Consider the following 16,800-nt stretch of genomic DNA (forward strand, 5'->3'; position numbering starts at 1 on the left):
CCCACTAACATTACAGAGGTACTTTTGGATTCCATTAAGATGATTACTGATTGCAATGCCTTAGCATTTAAGGCAATTGATAACACATAACCTATTCTGAAGATGATTGCACCTAATTGTAATATAGATCACATTAATGATTATTTAGGGAAATTGGACACATTGTCCAAATTCATTGTTGATAATGTAATAACCATAGATAAGGTGAATGAGGATACCATAAAGGAGAAAGCTAACAAAGAGAAAAATGCATTCTTTGAAAACACCATAAAGAAATGTACCAATCACTTGGATACATTTCTACCAGTACTTAATTCTATAATTTTGGAGTATAAGGAGTTATATAGAGAAGCATGTAAACCTCACTATTTGATAGAGGACATTGATGAGGAGATCAAAAAGACACAAAAAGAAATTGATGAGATTGTGGATAATATAATAGGTTCATCTAGACTTATATCCATTTTTGAATAGGAAATGACAGTTTTTGAGGAGAAATTGGAAAAACTTGAGAAAGAGAAGGCAAGAATAAGGTCTAATGCCCAGGAACTAAAGGATAAACTTGGTTCGAGGTTGGATACTCTTATTACTCAGAGAAATGAATTATCTAAGGCAACAGTTTAAGGAGAACGATCACGAGAGCAACAAATGCACTATCTCACCGGTCTGATCCAGCAGACTGAGGCAACTCAACTGACATCAACAAGTTTATGCAGAGTCTGAATCTAGTTTTGGCGGACATCTTTCAAATAGTAACCAACCAATTACAGACTTTGAGGTAGCAATTTTTGTACTCTTTTGATTATTTATGACATCCTTTATCATTGATGTGAAAGGGGGAGTAGTGGAGAGAAAAATGCATGTACAGAGGAGATAACTTGCTCAGGGGGAGCATATCTTTTTGGATTTCAGTTTTGGGAGAACAGTTTTGATTTTTCTCATGAGTGTTTCCATCAATGCCAAAGGGGGAGATTGTTGGCATTCTACACTCGTATGAGAATAGTTGATGTTTTTATTGATGGCAACCAACTGGAAACTCACCAGCAATTGGTTTCTACATGCTGGCATCACAAAATTCATACACCGGCAAACACCGACACTGGCAGGCACTTACACCGACATTCAGATTACATCAGCAACAAAGCATACCGGCACTCCAGCCGACATGGGATGAACATTTGTTTATTGTAATATAATTATCTTTTGTAAGCCGACATGGTATATTGTAAAAGACTCATATATGTATGAGATCTCTTAGGTCATTTTGAAAAAAGAAGAGATGATATGTATGGTAGAAAATAATTGTTTAGTGGCAGTGAAGGTTTTTGGATAAGGTATCTATTTGAGCTTAAATTGGTACTGAACCTAGCATTAGAGATGTTGTTTTGAGCAGTACATTGTATTGGATTTAATAATCCATTTTGTAGTCAGTGTGACTCGTCATTGAGCATGAGCTCTAGGTTGTTGGCCTCCCTACATGTGTAGGCCCCTTATTGTAAGTAGTATTTATTCATTGGCCAGTGAGTAAATATTGTGGGTCACAAATCCCACAAAGGTTTTTCCCACACCGGGTTTCCTCATTAAATATCTTGTGTTATGGTGTGTTTCTATGTTGTCTCTATTATTTCTATTGCTATAATTCTTATTTACCGGTACACTGTTTTGGGTTGCAAAGTTATAAATAAGTTTTAATATTCTACTAACCGGTTAGACACTGATTCACCCCCCCTCTCAGTGTCTTTGGGATTGTCATTGAATCTAACAACATTTAGACATTATTGGTCGAGGTAAAGTTAGGATCAGTTTTCCTGATGGTAGAATAAAAAGGATTAGTGATGTGTTCCATATCCCTGGTTTAAAATGAAATTTATTATCTATGATCAAACTAATAGATGCATTTGTACATATAGTATTTTCTTATGTGATATGTAAGATGATTAAGGGCACTACATGGTGATTGCTAGAGGTGTCAGGTTTGACTCTTTGTATAAGCTAGATGCATACACTATTGAGTGTAATAGAACTTCTATAAAAAGGTAAATCTGTGGATACTCCATTAGAGAATTTGAGGGTTTCACCTTCAGCGGATGGACATGGCTTTTGGGTACCTAAGGGTGCTCTTTCTTTTGAAGCAAAGTTACCTGTAGATAAGACTATTATGGCACCAGAGACTTGGCCACATTAGAAAAAGGGTTTGAGGACCTTGAAAAATAAAAACCTTGTTGAAGGTTTGAATGATTGTAATCTTGACTTTGATTTTTGTGAGCATTGCATTTATGGAAAAAAAACCGTGTTCAATTTTACTCGAGATCTCATAAGTCTTGTGGTGTTTTGGATCTTATTCATTTTGATGTGTTTGGTCCTGTAGATGTTCTTGTTGGCATTGAAGTTGTCATTGATGCCAACATGTGTGTGTGCAGGGATACTTTGATGAAATTGTAGAAGACATGATTGTGTTGCCATTGATATCAACAAGATCAAAGTGCAAGTTGCAGATGAGATTAGAGGCAGTGAATTGTAGAGAAATGAAATGTGTATGTAGAGATGATATGTGTCACCCGGTGCAAGTGTTGATTGACAGAGAATGTGCAAAGGAATAGCTTGACATCCCCTAGAATATGATGCATAGACATACAAAAACCAGATTGGATAAAGGTGCATGATGATGAATGCCCCAGAGGATCAAATTGACTAATATGTTGTTGCCTCGGGATAGCAGAGTTGTGTAGGTTGAATGAATATGCATAAAGGTTGCATGGAGTAAATAACCTCAAATAAGATAGAGAGGACAATGGAGTCTTCTATTGGACCTACAAGTAGTTAGAGAACCAAGTTATAGAGCTTTCATAGCATGGAGCAAACCAGTTTGACCAAGAGAACAAGTGTTGTTGCAGAATCATATAACATTGTGTTAGTCCCACATGTAGATATAGAAGGAAAGAATGGGATGTGCTTTTGGGACTGGTAATTAGATGAAGAAGTCATCAACCATTGAATTGGTAAGGGATTGTGCAATCTAGTCTGACTTAGAAAAAGTATAGTTGCAGTTGTGTATAGCATGCCATGTTAGTCACATGTAGTTACAGGGAGTATCGGTTACAGTTGTATATAACACATCGCATTAGTTACACAAATGTTATAGGTGGAGCACATAACACATAGGTTATCGCTAGTGCTATCTTGTGGTCAAATATCTACATTGCCCAAAGGGTTGTTGTGAAAGTGTGTCGATGAAGTACATAACATGATGGTTATAGAACAAGGTATGTCAATAACATGATGGTTATTCTACCCCATCATCCTGCACCAATGAATACCTCATACAAAATCCTTTGCTGGGTAACACTAAACTGTGATAGGGAGGTAAATAACATGATAGTTATACGAACCTTGCTATCCCACAACACAAAGGATGTAAGTAAAATAACTCTGCGGGGTAACGCTGAAGTGTGGCAGATGATGTCAATAACATGACGGGTTAGTCACCCCACCATCCCACAGCAAGATGGACCGATGATATAATTCCTTGGGGATAAGGGTAAACTACGTCAATGATGTCAATAACATGATGGTTATATGACCCCCGCTATCCCACTCCATGAAGGATGGAAGAAAAGTGACTCTGCGGGGTAATGCTAAATTGTGATAGTGGATGCGTATAACATGATAGGTTATGCTACCCCGCTATCCCACAACAGGAATGGTTGAGGAAATGTGACCTTGCAGGGTAACATTTAAGCAAAGCAAATGTTGTTTTCTACTATCCAGCGACATGTTATACAAGAGTAAGATAGCCTACAAGATAACCAAAAAACAAAGAAGTTTGACATATCCCGCTATCCTGCAGCCAAAAAGCTTAGAAGAAAATGGTCCCGCAAGGCAAGAAATTGAAAGAAGGATGAAGCACCCCACCATCCCGCAGCCAAGAAGAATAATTAAGAATGATCTTGTGGGACAAGTGAAGAGGAAGAAGGCATGTTATCATACCAACCCACATGAAGGAAGTTTTTGCAATGCGTATAATACGTGTGTTATGCAATCTACAAAACACATTTGTGCAGCCCACGAATCCAAAATGGATTTCTCTCACACATGGACCTTTTTGTGTGCAAATGGTTATGTAGATGGGTCTGACCATTCACCAAGTGGTAAAGTGAAATGTGGATGCTTTGTGGGCAAAATTTTTGATTGATTATTAAAGCCAAGAGCACACGTATTGAAAGAAGATCTTTTAGACTGAGCTGTAAACAAAAAATGAAATAAATGCTGGGTAGATTTGCAGTTAAATAATATGTTTTCATATTAGAGATTGTGTGCAATGTCAAACCAGAATGTAGAGGCAACCAAAAGAAGTAAGAAGACATTTAATTTAGACAACTTTCAGACAAAATGAATAGACAAGGCAAATCATTTAGCAGCTCGAGAAACTTAGAGAGAAGATATCACCACCATGAAAAAGATTTAAAATACCTTCAATTGACAAGACATCACAGTTGCAATTAGGTGAATATTACTAAAGATAGTAACCTAAATCCAAAGATCATTCTGAAGATGAAAGATGGTGCAATGAATGATGGCATCCAATCAGCCTGCGGGATAAATTTGTTAGGATCTCGAAAAGGTTTTTCTCAATATCGATTTGGAGGGAAAATATCAATTGTACTTAGATTACCACTAAGTGAAGTTAGTGGATAGCTGACAAGTATGGGGAATGAGAAATGTAGAGTGGTCTATGTGCAAAAAAAAAAAGCTCTGCAAAAACAGAGGCCGTGGTCAATAACATTGCAGAAAAATTATGTGTAGAAAAATTTGAAAGTGAAGAGGAGATCAGAGGCAGTGGGAAGGAGAAGCAGAGAGAAAATAAAGTAGAGAAAAGAGAGAGGTATGAAGTCAAGAGTGTGTGATTGGCATGCATGAAAAGAAGCTTTGTAAAAGAAGAGGCTATAGAAAAGAGAGAGTGTAGAGAATAAGTTCCTCTAGGTGTTAATAACATGATGACAGTACAAGCCTAACATTGTAGAAAAGAATGGATGTAGGAAGATCATAAGATGAAGAAAAGATAAGAGGGAGCCAAAAGAAAGTGCAAAGAGTAGTTTGAGAAGAGCATGCAGGTGAAGAGCATAGATTAAAGACCAGAGGGTGTAGATTCAAGGAAGATAATACAAAAGGTTAGTAATTTAGAGTGGGGCAAAGAAAGTGACCAAAGCAGAATAGAGATCAGAGAGCAACAGAGACCAAAGACTAGAGAGCAAAGAGTTGAGATTAAGGCCTAAGATGAAAGAGAAGAAAAGAATTAGATCAATCTCAAGAGTATAAAATTTGTGAGTTACAAAACCTCATTTGTAACAAGGTGCTTATTTTTTATTGAATACCTTTTTATTATACATCTTTGAGTGGGTGCTCAGAGGTAGGGGTTGGTGCTCCTTTGGGTTGGTTCCCATAAAGCTAGGGGTTAGTTCTCCTTTTGGTTCATGTACATAAAATTCAGGGGTTGATGCTCCTTGGGTCGGTACCCTAAACATTGTAATCAATTTTATATGAGGCTAGATTGGAGCAATAGACTCCAACAGGATTTCTCATCGAGATTTTTTCCCACCATGGGTTTTCCTCGTATCTTCTTATGTTATGAGTTTGCTCAGTGTGTGTGTGTAAATGTGTTTAATGTCTCTGCTCATAGTATCTTGACTTCTATAATTATAGCTTAGATCATTTAGAAAGATCAAGTTTTTAATTACCATTGATTCACCTCCCCTCTCAGTGGTCCATTTTGTTCCTTCAATTGGTATGAGAGCCCTAGGTTCCCTATAAGAAAAGTCTTCTCTAGCTTGGGTAGATTCTGGTGTGTGAACACAGTGGTGATATATGAGTCATTCTCTGGTAATGTACCCAAGTTTGATGGTTCAAAACTATCTCATTTGGAGTTTAAGAATGGAAGGTCATTTTTCCTCCTTAGGTTATGACATTTGGATGTCAATCACGAATGGTTACACTACCCCTGCCACTCCTCCTACTAAACCTGAAACTAAAAGAAAATATGAATGTGATGTTGAAAGTAAGAAGGTTATTCCCAGTGTATTGTTAGATATAGTATCTTCAAAGGTTAAGAAATGCAAATCAACAAAGAGCATGTGGGATAGACTAAAGAAAATCTATGGAGAAGAGCCTACCACTACTAGATCAAACTATGAAATGAAGAAGAATAAAGGTCCAGACAAATGTGTAGATGATAAGAGAAGATCAGACTATAGCTACAGTGAAGATGAAGAGGAATCTCATCTATTCATGGCACAAGAGGTCCAAAGTGAGAAGCAAACATCAACGAGTGATAGTGGAACTCTTTCTAGTGAGCAGGACTTATTTGGCAGTAATAAATATGATGAAGAGGAATTTGAAGATGAGGTAGACCTTGGATGTGAACTTGTGAGTGCACTTGAAGAACTCAGAAGAGTGATAAAATAATACAAAATGCATATAAGAATGTTGTTGCTAAAGACCTAGACAAATTGAACAAATGTCTTGAGGAATCTGAGAAAAACATTTCAAATCTGAGAACACAATTGAATGATACTAAAAGGAAGTATGAGGTGACTAAATCAGATTTGGAAGCTAAGGAGAAGGAGTATCAAAAGTTGGAACAAGAAGTGATGACTCTAAGAAAAGAGCTTAAGAGTTGCAATGATGAACTCAAGCTAAGGAAGAAGTATGAGGGAATCATTGAGGCTTTGGATAAGATGTTAAACAAGAAAAAGAACTCCAAGGATACTATAGGAATTGGATTTAAGAAAGGTCAATGTTCTACCAGCAAGGACTCATCCAAGAAGGAAATACACTTTTCTTCTTCAAGTGAAAAGGGTGATGGATAAACCTTCACAATCAAGAATGCTCCAAGAAATAAAATTGCTCTCACCACTACTACTGAAAGTTTGAAGATAGAAGTTGTGACAACAAAGAAGAACAACATTGATTCAAAAGGAAAAGGAAAGATGAATGAAGATGGCTTCATCATAGATAAGAACCCAAGAAGGATATATAGAAGATCAAATTATGTTGTTGCACACTGTTGGCATCATGGATGAATTGATTATGTGTTGCATTGATGTTTTGTCATTAATGTCAACACTAGTTGATATGGTTGGTTACTGACAGACAGGTTTTTGTTACTGGTAGAAGATCTAGTGTTATTGACAGAAGAGACTATCTGTTGGACACTTCTAGCATGTTTAGATCAGTGAAGTATGTTTGACTACATGTGATACATGCTTTATGAGCATGTTTTGGTCAGTTGGTATTGGCTTGGTATTGGATACTATCATACATTCTGGTAAACCCTTACTAGAATTAGTTTAAGGCTCTATCGATAGAGATTTCACTAAGGAATCTTGATAGGGTGTATAAGTGGTGTTGGTGAAGCTTCTACATGGATTTTAGGATACTGAAGATATTCTTTGATCATGCTTTAACTGCTTGAAGACATTAATTTGGCGTAGTGGACCCAGAATAGGTCTGGTACCTACCTAAGTTATGGACAAGTATCATGCTAACATGTACTCTACACATTAACAAGATACTTCAAGATGATTTATGGATTTGTTATTGTTGTTTTAATCTTAAGCCAACATGGCATATCAATGCAATATAGATTTATGTAATATCTTATAGGTGGCTAACCTAATTGGTTTAGGCCTTAGGGTTTGTATAAAATAATGTAAGATCTTATTTGTAGATTGGGGTGTGGGATTATGTGTCATGGTCTTTGAATGAAATATCATATGCGAAGGAGATTTGGTTGATCATAGGTGATCAAATTGGATTAAGGAAGAGGTCAAAGGCCTTCGATATTGAGCTTAGCTGGGATTGTAATCAAGCATGCTAGATGCTATTTCTAGAAGTTCACTCTATTGGATTATTATCCATTTATCTTGAGATGGTTGTAGCCTCATTGTAGTTAGTGACACTCTTTTGTAATGAGTAGTACACTCTAGGCAGCATGCCTTCCTACAAGTGCATGCCCCTCTTTATAACACATACTTTCTGCAGAAGTATCATCTGACTGTGGGTAGGCTTCCCATCGTGGTTTTTCCCTTTCCGGGTTTTCCATGTACAAATCATGGTGTTATATAGTATGGTTTTTTTGCATTGATTATCTATTTAATTGTTGATTTGTATTGTTTACCGGTATCTGTTCCTACCGGCATCTGTATGTGCTTTACCGATCCTTGATCTGTTTAAAGGTTATTAAGTGGATTAAATGTTATAATTTGTTAACAACTGATTCACCCCCCCCCCTCTCAGTTGTTCACCGATTATCCTAACAATTAGTATTAGAGCTTTGGTCCTCTTTTGCAGAAGCTTAACCGCTTGAGGTAGATCCTATGGAAGCTAACACTTCTTATCCACTGACAACTATTTTCAAAAGAGAAATCCCTAAGCTTGATGGAACAAATTATGGGATATGGAAAATTCAAATGGAGACTCATCTTAGATGTCTTGGCAAGGATATTTGGGAGATCACTGAGAAAGGATACAAACCTTATGATCTGGCATCTGGCAATCCTACTTCTGCAGACTTGAATAAGAATATTGAAAATGATTGCAGAGATAGAGAAGCCCTCTTGTGTGCACTTACTGATCAACAGATCATGGGATTGACTGATAAATCATTGGCTAAGATTATGTGGGATAAATTGCAAACTCTGAATGAAGGTTAGCCTACTATCAAAATTTCTAAACTTGATGGTTACCAGGTAAGATATGAAAACTTAAAGATGGAAGATAATGAGAGAATTGTTGTGTTTATGGAAAGAGTAAATGAGATTGTTATGGGAATCCAATGTTGTGGAGGATTTCTAAGTGAAGATGAAATAGTTTCCAAAGTCTTGAGAGCCCTTTCACTAACTTACAAGATGAAGGCAACTATAATTAATGAGTTAAGAACAATGGAAAACTCTTTAGTTAACAGAGACATTCTGATTGGGAAATTATCTGCTTTTGAGATTGAAGAATTTGGATCTTCTGGAGCTGTAAAGTTTGAACCTTCTTTTCATGCATCATCATCATCACCTACCGGCAAAAGTGATTGGAGAGCCCTATATGAAAAAGAATTGGAAGACACGAGGAAAGAAGATGAATAACTTGAGCAACTTGAAGCCTTATTTGCCAAAAGAGTACCTAAAGGACCAATTGGAAGTGAGTATGAAGGAAAAGCACATTTTAAATGTTTTGCATGTAACAAGATTGGTCATTTTGCATCTAGATGTCCTAAAATGAACGCAAGGTTTGAGGAAAGGGTTAAGAAATCTTTTAATTCTAACCAGAACATATATAGATTCAAGAAAAGTAAACAATGCTACATAGTAGATGAGGAAGGAGTAACTGGTGACTTTAGAGATGAACCGACAGAAGACTCTGCTAGTGGATCTGGCAATGGAAACGAATGGGTATTCTATGCTTTGAAGGAAGATGAACCGAAACCGGTTATCAAGAATGAAGAAAAGGCCCTGGCAGCAAAAGTTGAAGATAAGGGTAAATGGGTAATTTATAGTGGATGCTCACATCATATGACTGAAGATAAAGGGAAATTTATGTACCTGCAAGAATACAATGGTGGTCAAGTCAAATTTGGAGATGACAAAGCATGTATGATCAGAGGTAGAGTTATTATTTCTCTAGATGGTAAGAATAATATTGATAATGTCTATTATGTAGAAGGTTTAAAGCGTAATCTTTTGAGTGTTGGTCAATTGGTTGATAAGGGTTTCCGAATTCAATTTAAAGATATAAAATGCAAAATCATTAACAAGACTGGTTTGGAGATTGCAACCAGTATTCAGATAGGAAGTAATATATTTCACTTGAACACTAGTAATAAGACATGTTTGATTTTTCATATTGATGAGAGTTGGTTATGGCATAAGAGGTTGTGTCATGTTAATTTTGATTGTATTGTTAAGATCAGTTCAACTAAGGCAGTTAGAGATATACCTAAGATTATGAAGCCTCATAATCTGGTATGTAAGGAATGTCAATTGGGAAAGAAAGTTAGAAGTTATTTTAAGAGCATATATGATAAATCTAATGATGTACTTGATTTGATTCACACTGATTTATGTGGTCCAACAAGGACTAAAAGATTTCAAGGTGATAGGTATTTCATTTCGATTGTTGATGACTATTCTAGAATGATGTGGATGAATTTTCTAAGGGAGAAGTCTAAAGCTTTTGAGAAATTCAAGATCTTTAAAATAAAGTTTGAAACAAAAAATGGATTGAAAATCAAATGTCTAAGATTAGATCATGGCGGTGAGTTCACTTCTCATGAATTTAACAGTTAATGTGAAAAAAATGGAATCAGGAGACAACTATCTACACCTAGGACTTCTCAGCAGAATGGAGTAGTGGAAAGAAAGAACAAAACCATTTTGGATACAGCAAGATCTATGATGATGGAAGCCAAATTGCCTCATATCTACTAGAGAGAAGCAGTGAGTACATCAGTCTACGCATTCAATAGAGTTCACATCAAAGGTGAAACTGATAAGACCCCTTATGAACTATGGCTTGGACATACACCTATTGTTAAGTATTTCGGGATTTTTGGAAGTAAATGCTATATCAAAAGAGATGATTCAATTAGAAAGTTTGATCCTAGATGTGATGAAGGGATATTTCTTGTGTATTCAATTCTAAGCAAAGCATATAGATGTTATAACAAAAGATTGCAGAAAATTGTGGAAGGTTCTAATGTGAAAGTGGATGAACAATACAAAAATTATTCTATATCATATGATAGGTAACTGGTAGTGAAATGATCATAATCGAACCAACAATGCCTCAAGTGGTATAGGAAATTAAAATAGTTACATCGACACTCTCATAAAATTCAACTATGACTGATGATCAGAGCAATGAACTTGAAGTTTAGAAGACACCAAGGTATGTAAGATTAAATCATTATGAAGATCAAATTATTGGAGATAGGAACAAGGGAGTTATGACAAGAAGAAAAATAACAAATGAAGAGGTATGTCTTATTTCTCAAGTTGAACCGGCAACTGTTATTGAATCTTGCAACAATAAACATTGTTTAAAAGCTATGGAAGATGAATTAGATCAGATAGAGAAAAATGAGACTTGGTCTTTAGTTCCCCGACCTAAAAATAAGAATGTTATTAGAAGTAAATGGGGTTTTAGGAATAAACTGAATGAGGATGGTTAAGTTGTAAGAAACAATGCTAGATTGGTTTATAAAGGATATTCTCAAATGGAAGGAATTGATTATGGTGAGACATTTGCACCTATAGCTAGAATTAAAGTTGTTAGACTATTTCTTGCCTATGCAGCTTTTAAGAACTATAAGGTTTATCAAATGGATGTTAAATGTGCATTTTTGAATGGTGAGCTTGAGGAAGAAGTTTACATTGAGAAACCTAGTGGATTTTCACTAACATATGATTAAGATATGGTTTGTAGATTGAAGAAATATTTATATGGATTGAAACAGGCTCCTAGAACTTGGTATGCAAGGTTGGATAAATATCTTTTGAAGCTTGGTTTCACTAAAGGCAATGTTGATAGTAATTTATATTATAAGATCACTGATAAAGATATTCTAATTATTGAAGTATTTGTTGATGATATCATTTTTGGGGGAGAAGACAAATTGTGCATGGAATTTTCTAACAACATGAAGAATGAATTTGAAATGTCCATGATTAGTGAGATGAGGTTTTTCTTAGGTTTGTAGATTACTCAAACAAACAAAGAAATTTTTATCTATCAAACTAACTATCTGAGGGAGTTGTTGAAGAAGTTTAGTATGGATAATTCCAAACCGGTAAGTACCCCTATGGTGACAAGTGAGAAATTATCTATCAAGGATACTTCTATACCGATAAAGCTAATAAGGTATAAGTCTATGATTGGTGGTCTGTTATATCTAACTTAGACTGGACCTAATATTATGAATGCAATAAGTATCATTTCAAGATATCAAAGTAATCCTAAATAAAATCATGAATGTTCAGTAAAGAGGATGTTCCAGTATTTGCAAGGAACAACATAATATGGTTTATGATATTCTAAAAATGATGATTTCACTTTATGTGCATATATTGACTCAAATTGGGCAGGAGATATTGATGACAGGAAGAGCGCTTCTAGTGGAGCTTTCTTTCTTGGAAAGAAATTTGTTTCATGCATCAGCAAAAAATAGTCATGCATTTCTTTATCTACTGTAGAAGCTGAGTATGTTGCAACACTAGCTAATTGCACTCAAGTCTTGTGGATGAAGCAAATGTTGAAGGATATCGGGGTAAATTGTAGTGAACCAGTAGTTATCTATTGTTGTAACTCTGCAGCTATTGACATGTTTAAGAATCCGGTATTTCACTCTAAGACTAAGCATATTTCAATAAAGTATAACTTTTTGAAGGAAAAGGTAGAAGCAAAGGAAGTCAAATTGGTTTATATGAACACTAAAGAACAAATTGCAGATATATTCACTAAACCACTATCTAAGGAATCATTTGAGTATTTGAGAGACAGGTTAGGGGTTTCTGCCCCTCTAGCGGAGACTTGATTGATGTAGTTTGTCATCAGTCCGACATGCATTACCAGAGACATTAATCATTCTGGCACTGATGAGTGGTGCTACTACTCAGGGGGAGTAGTCAGCTCAGAGTTTCAGAGGTTTATAATATTGCTTTGATATTTTTGTTTGATTTCTAACATTGATGTAAAAGGGGGAGAGATATTGATGTGAAAATAAAAAATAAAGGAGTTGTATACATTAGGGGGAGAGATTTATTCAGAACTCTACAAAGATATCATTCACACAGATTTTTGGTTGTCTTCCATAGGGGGAGACTTGTTTGGCATTTTTCTGGTACTTAGATATTTTTCACATCTAGTGTTGCCATCAATGCCAAAGGGGGAGATTGTTGAAATTATGGATGAATTCATTATGTGTTTCATTAATGTCAACACTAGCTGATATGGTTGGTTACTGGTAGACAGGTTTTTGTTACCAATAGAAGATCTAGTGTTACTGGCAGAAGAGACTATCTGTTTGTCATGCCCAAACTTTTGGGCCAAAACACAACCAACAAATTTTTTTTTAAAACACTTATTTACGTGCAATCATAGCTTAAATAGTTGTGGCAACTTAACATGTTGTTCCAAATGATTCCCTTTTTTTACATTATAAGGTTTCTAAAGAGAACGACGAATTAAAGTTTAAATAGAAACCTAAAGTTTTGATAAAACTCCTAGATGATAAAATCAAAATATTACTTACGTAACAATTATGATAACTCTAATAATCAAGAGATCAAATTAACTTTATACGGGTACTAATCAATTCACTCAAAAGACCCTTTCTTCAGTTACATTTCATAATAATAATTAGATCAACTTCCACTAAGAAGACATTAATATAATTTCTAGATTTGATAATATCCATTATTTACTAAATACCAATGCTATCACTATTTCATTTCATTAATATCATCTAATTGAGCAAATACATTTAAGGTGCCAAACATCATTATGATAATTAAATTATCAAATAAAAGTATTGTCATGCCCAAAAATTTAGGGCAAGGATGGTATACAAAATTTTTAAATTGCACTTAAGACATTTAAGTTTGGCAAATAAAAATGCTATAACATGTTTTGTCTTAACTATGTTTCAGAGTTAACTTTATCTACTAGCTCAAGTAATCAAATTAATTAAAATTATATGTTGGATTCTAATGGAATAGCTTTATTGTCGCATCGCTCTTAATCAATAACTAAATCAATTAAATAACGTAGAAAAAGATTAATCTCCAATATCCATTCATTGTTCTTAAGATCTCAATAAACTAGTCCTAGCACTTAGTTTTATAAGTGTCTTTACTTTACTTAACAATAATTAAATAGTAGATTAAACTAAAACAACTAAAGGGTCGATTATATTCGAAAATGAATATTTTCCTATCAAGTTTAATCACATGCACCTACGTCTAGGAGAGCTAAAAATTAAATCCTTTAGTCCAATAATTTACATTTAAAATTAAATTCCCTAATTGTTTAATTTCAAACATCTAAATTTATTTAATTAAAATTAAATATTATTTCACAGATTTTTAATTCAAAAATTATCTCAATCTATTTAAATTAACAATTAAATATTAACTTCATTAATACTTAATTCATAAACATCTCAATCTATTTAAATTTAAAATAAATACTAACTTCATTAATATTTAATTCATAATCATCTCAATCCATTTAATTTTTTTTAAAATTAAATATTAACTTCATTAATATTTAATTTGAAACATCTCCACCTATATATATATATATATATATACATATATATATACATATATATATATATACACAACTATATATATATATATAAATAACATTATATATATATATATATCAAATCCATAAGGTTTTACCCATGCAAACCCTAACCCTTATTTATAATATAAAATAAGTCTCTCCTTATTTTATTTTATTTTCATTAACCACATTTTACCCTAGCCCTAGCTGGGCTAGGGTTTCTTCCCGCTTTTTTGTTTGTTTTGGGTTTGTGTAGGGGCCGAATGGTGTCCATGGGGAGTGGCGGCCATGGCAATGGGCGGGGTAGAGATTGTGAGGGTGGCAGGTGGGCGGCGCCGCTCATTGTGGTTGCCCACAGTGGCGGCCCTTGGGTCGTCCACTGTGGACGCCCATAGTGGAACCGATCGAGGGCACCCACTGTGCCTTGCACAATGTTCGGCCCCACCATCCACTGTGCATTGCACAGTGGGTTCGGCCCGGTCGACCCCCCCGAACTTTCTTTTAAATTTTTTTATTTATTTAAATTTTTCTTTTTTAAATATAATATATATATATATGTAATTTGCATGTATATAATTATATATATATATATATTATATATATAAAAGAAAATATAATGTATAGACAAAAGTATTTTAATTATAAGTATGTATTCGAACACAAAAGCTTATTGTACAAAATATAGAAGTTATTATATTGTCTTTTTTTTTTTAAACATCTTTTTTTTTTTTCTAATAGTTTCATTGAACTATTCTCAAATAAAGCAATATATTTTCTTTTTAAACATTAATTTACAAAAAAAAAACAAAGATAGACTATTTAGCTGAAGTTTTATTTTCTGGAATATAAATCACAGAGTAAAATAAATCTAAACAACACTACATAATTCTAGAAATTATTGAAGTAAATCCTAAAGATAGCCATGATGATTTCATTTAGATTTCTTATCTGCAAATAAATAAAATGACAGATACAATAAACTTTACAGCAACTATATAAATGTTATATAGTTTAAAATTTAACTTTAGAGATAAACAGAGGAAATAAACAGATCCTTTTATTTTTCAGAAACTAACATGCAAAATAAGCTTTTCATCTTCAAAACTTCCTATACACCACAATATTTATTTCAAAACTTTAGGAAATAAAATCAGAAATAATCATTTCCTTTTCTGCAATATAACTTAAATGGCTATTACAAATCTTTAAATCTTATCTCCAAGATACTCTTGTCACTTTACAAACAGGTCTCTCATTTCAAATAAATGAGGAAAATAATAAATACATAACCAAATATTTTTCTGCAACAATTAATTCCAGCCACATCTACTTGCCCTATTATTTTTTTCTAACAACCTACAAATAAATCAAAGGCTGTGACCAAGGAGAGCTCACCTCCCAGCCTAGGCTAACTAGTAGCCACCCCCGAGCTTGGAGAACCAAGCCCTAGATAGGTGACACATATGCAAACACAAATAGACAAGGAAAAACAACCACAATCACATTCCCAACCAGGGCTACACTGCATCACATATTTTTGTCTTTTTCAAGGGTGGTAGTGGACCAAGTACCCTGAGGAGACTGCAAGTATGGTAAAACATATAGCCACCTCATGGCAAACCAAATATATCAAGTATAACAACCCTCCATTCCTTATGCCCCCCAAGGCATTCATGCCTTATTTCCCTCCTTATGACCCCCAAATGCATAAATGAGTCATGCAACAAGGGTCACATAAAATCCCTTGTGATCACTCTCATAACGAGAGTCTCTCACTTGAGGGTTGTCACTTCTACCACCCACAAGACCATCCTCTCTCCCAAGAGTAGGAGGTCTTGATTACTCCCAACACACATAAAATGCATACAAGAAACAAACATAAAACACCAAATAATCTTCCAAGGGAAATATGCAAGAAAACTAGCCTTTAACACAAGCAATTCTTTCAATACTACATGCAATATGAAAACATTACAAGAAAGGTAGAACTAACCTTAAACTGCCCAAAGGTATGCTAGTTTTGTTGAGGATGAGCAGCCCAATTCCACAAATCTTTCCTTTCTACCCTTAGCCAAATTCTCAATTCCAAATCTATTCTTTTCCTTTTCCAAAATTCATTGTCTCCAAAAATGGAGAGTGGGTGATTACCCACAAAATCTCTCATTCCTACTTAAGAAGACCCTAGTGAGAATTCTCACAAGTTTCTAAAACTAAAAAGGAAAGTTAGGAGAGAATGAGAAAGGAATCTCACATCCAAAACGAAAGTTTACAACTTAGATGATCCTTCTAATTTTAATTTTCGCACAACTTAGAAAAGTCGATTTTTAGGGTGTCTAAATGGTCACATGAGAGTTGGTACATGCTTAAAATTACTCCTAACCCTTAAGTATACCTTATGGGCTTTAGGAAACCCTATTATTAAACTACCCCTAGGTGTCCATTTAACCCTTTTGAAACCCATCTGAAGTT

This window comes from Cryptomeria japonica, chromosome 10 (genome assembly GCF_030272615.1).
Source record: "Cryptomeria japonica chromosome 10, Sugi_1.0, whole genome shotgun sequence".
Classification (NCBI taxonomy): domain Eukaryota; kingdom Viridiplantae; phylum Streptophyta; class Pinopsida; order Cupressales; family Cupressaceae; genus Cryptomeria; species Cryptomeria japonica.